We start from the raw sequence: 3,508 nt of genomic DNA, 5'->3' as shown, positions 1-3,508 counted from the left end.
CTGTGCTCGAGTCCCTTCACAAGCCTGGTTGCCCTCCTTTGGACCTGCTCCAGGACCTCCATATCCTTCCTGAACTGAGGGGCCCAGAACTGGACACAGTACTCGAGGTGTGGCCTCACTAGGGCTGAGTACAGAGGCAGAATCACTTCCTTGGACCTGCTGGCGACTCTGTTCCTGATCCAGGCCAGGATGCCATTGGCCTTCTTGGCCACCTGGGCACACTGCTGGCTCATGTTCAGCTTCCTGCCAATCCAGACTCCCAGGTCCCTTTCTGCCTGGCTGCTCTCCAACCACTCTGTGCCCAGCCTGGAGCTCCCCATGGGGTTGTTGTGGCCAAAGTGCAGGACCCGGCACTTGGCCGTGTTGAACCTCATCCCGTTGGAGTCAGCCCAACTCTCCAGTCTGTCCAGGTCCCTCTGCAGAGCCCTCCTGCCTTCTGGCTGGTCCACACTTCCTCCCAGCTTGGTGTTGTCTGCAAATTTGCTGATGATGGACTCAATCCCTTCATCTAAGTCATCGATAAAGATATTAAACAGTGCTGGGCCCAACACTGATCCCTGGGGGACACCACTGGTGACCGGCCGCCAACTGGATGCAGCCCCATTCACCATCACTCTCTGGGCCCGAAAAAAAAAAAATTTTTGAGGCTTCCCGTGGAGCGGGAAACCTGCTGGACAAATACTAAAAGAGCTGAAATCACTGAAATCCATGTGCAGATGAGTTGTCTCAGACCAGTATGGCACATCCTCACACGGAAAGGAGGAAAGTCTGTGCTCTTAACCCACCTCATGTTGGTCTGGAACAGGATCCATTCAGCCATTCAGCCATTCAGCCACACTTCTGCCTTCAGCAGGTAGCTGAGGGCTGTCGCTTCACCTCTGGGGAAATCAGAACAAAGTATTCTTATTTATTTGTAACTTGACATGTCCATCTTGGATTTAAGTCACTGAGTTTCTGATACAAACTGAAGGTGCAAGTCCCAAGTCCCCACCAGGCTGCTTACCCTGGGAGCTATGAGAAGTTCACATACAAAGAAGTAAAACTTCTGAACCTATGGGCAAGATCCAAGCCAAAGGGAGATCTGAAGCAATTCCCTCATCCTGTGTGTCTACTTCATTTGCCTTTCTTGTCTGTATTCAGTTTATACCTCTAAGACTAGGAATGTAGTCTTTGATTTACAAGTTATTACAGTTATACTGTAAAAAGAGTTCTGGTAGATGTTTTACTGAAGATAAATGAATTTTTAATGATGTTTTGTTTTGTTTGTTTTATTTCTTTATTTTAATTTCCTTAGAACTTTTGTGGGAATTTAATTGAGTGCACTGTGTATCAGGTTGCATTTTGGGACTGTTGTCTTTAATATGTTCATTAATGACTTGGATGAGGGGACTGAGTGTGCCCTCAGTAAATTTGCAGATGACACCAAACCAGGTGGCTGTGTGGATCTGCTGGAGGGTAGGGAAGCCTTACAGTGGGACTTAGACAGGTTGGACCAATGGACCAAGGTTAATTGTATGAGGTTTAACGAGGCCAAATGCCAGGTCTTACACCAGGGTCACAAGAACCCCATGGTGACCTACAGACCTGGGGAAGTGTGATTAGAGAGCTGGAAGTGGGAAAGGGACCTCGGGGTATTGGTTGACAGTCGACTTAATCTGAGTCAGCAGTGTCTGCAGGTGGCCAAGAAGGCCAGTGGCATCCTGGCTTGTATTGGCAACACTGTGGCCAGCAGGAATAGGGAGGTGATCATCCCCTGTACTCAGCTCTGGTGAGGCAGCATCTTGAGTACTGTGTTCTTGGAGGTCTCTTCTCACCTAAAATATTCTGTGATTATTTCTGGCTTTTGAACTTGTGTGTCTGTTTTACAATTGTTGATGATATATCTCCAGTCTAAATGTCAGTCTGAGCTTCTAAAACCTCAAGGACAAAGTTGTACTACATAGCATTGTGTAGATATATTATGGTTAATGAACATCCAAAGCAAATGCTAAGGAAATAGGCACTTTCCTGTCCTCAATGTGCACAAGAAAATAAATTATATCTGCTAAGGGAACCATTCCAGTGAATTTTCAGACAACTATTGGTCTCAGTTATGAATTAGCACATAATATTGGCATTACTTTCTGAGCAAAATACCTTCTAAAATATCTATTTGGCCTATGACCTTAAAATACTTTTTTTAAAAAGACTGGGGAATTGTTGATATTTTGCTCCTATAACTGTACAAATCTTATTTTTGCAGTTGCCATAACAGCCGTTAAAGTTTGGATCTCTAAATTCCCAGTATGCCTACATAGTCAAATTGCATGGGAATACGTGAATTTCCATGCCCTTTTCAAAAAAATTAGAGTAGTTTATAAATGAGCTGAGCCTGGGGTTTGAATCCCAATTTTGAGAAAACCTGCTGTCTTAGCATACCATGCTGTTCACTGTTATGTTTCCCAGCCTTTGGCACAACCAGGTAGCTCACACTTACCTTACACCTGGTAGTGCCTGGGAGAGGAGGAAACTTCTGCTACCTCAGCCCTTACCAAGGACTGAGGTTGTGTGAGACACCAACAGAAAATAATCACTGCTGCTACCCAGTGCAGAGCAAGCCATGTAAATGAGATGTGGAGAAACCAGCTTTGATCTGCTCTCGGGCACTGCAAGAGCAATAGCAAATGCACATCTTCTGGGCTTTATTCCACATTTTTTAACAAATCATAACCATTACAAAATAACTTGGCTGTTTATATTTAATGACTTTTCTGCAGCAAGAAAATTCCAAACTGTACTTTGTCTCACAAAAGGTAGAGGACCTCCCTTATTCTGCAAATTATGTAGAATAATTTAATTTTATTTTACATCAGTAATATCATGACACTGATTTTTACACCTCTCTTTTGGAGCTGCAGTGTGTTTTGTACTTGAAATGGCATTTTTGTGAGTGATTAGTGTTTTTAAGCTGTGTTGGTTGTAAATAGGAATCCATTTTAGTTGGAAACAAAGGTTTTTCTAAGATGCAAATGCAGACAATAAGGGAGATATTAAATATTCAATATTCAATAGAGAGTTTCACCAGCAAAGACACAAGGCATAGCTGAAAATATACAGCATGCTTTCCAAATGTTAGGCTGCCTGTAAACCCTACATGAGCTGTTTGCTTGAGGTTGTCATATTTTTATTCTTTTTGAAAAAAATGAAATGAGAGAAACATTTTATGTGTCAGGAATTTATAGCTCCTTTTTTTCATCCAGCTAAAAGCTATTTTTATCACCTTGCTGTTTAAAATTATCTTTTCTTGTTTCTCTGGGTCTCTAATTAAAAAGAATTAATTCTTCATATGTATTTTAGATTGTTAGTGAACTCTAAGATGTTATCTGGTCATTTCCCTTTAGTGACTGGCATATGCCAGGGATAACATAATAGCATAATGGCAACCTACATCACTGCTAAGCAGGCTCCTGGTTCCATTCTGCTCATCTTAGAACAACCTTGATTTGCAGTAATTTTGGTCTTAGTGTTG

General features: G+C 42.5%; 1 non-coding gene across 1 annotated transcript; it reads right to left on the bottom strand.

Annotated features, from left to right (window-relative positions):
• Positions 1-642: 642 nt before the first annotated feature.
• LOC139790475 (U7 small nuclear RNA) lies at positions 643-702 on the bottom strand. Its single transcript, XR_011723518.1, has one exon. It is a non-coding gene; the product is annotated as a U7 small nuclear RNA (small nuclear RNA).
• Between the last annotated feature and the right edge of the window lie 2,806 nt (positions 703-3,508).

Source organism: Heliangelus exortis, chromosome Z, assembly GCF_036169615.1.
Source record: "Heliangelus exortis chromosome Z, bHelExo1.hap1, whole genome shotgun sequence".
Classification (NCBI taxonomy): domain Eukaryota; kingdom Metazoa; phylum Chordata; class Aves; order Apodiformes; family Trochilidae; genus Heliangelus; species Heliangelus exortis.
Note: the sequence above shows the minus strand (reverse complement) of the source record. Positions and strands in the feature narration are given on the sequence as shown.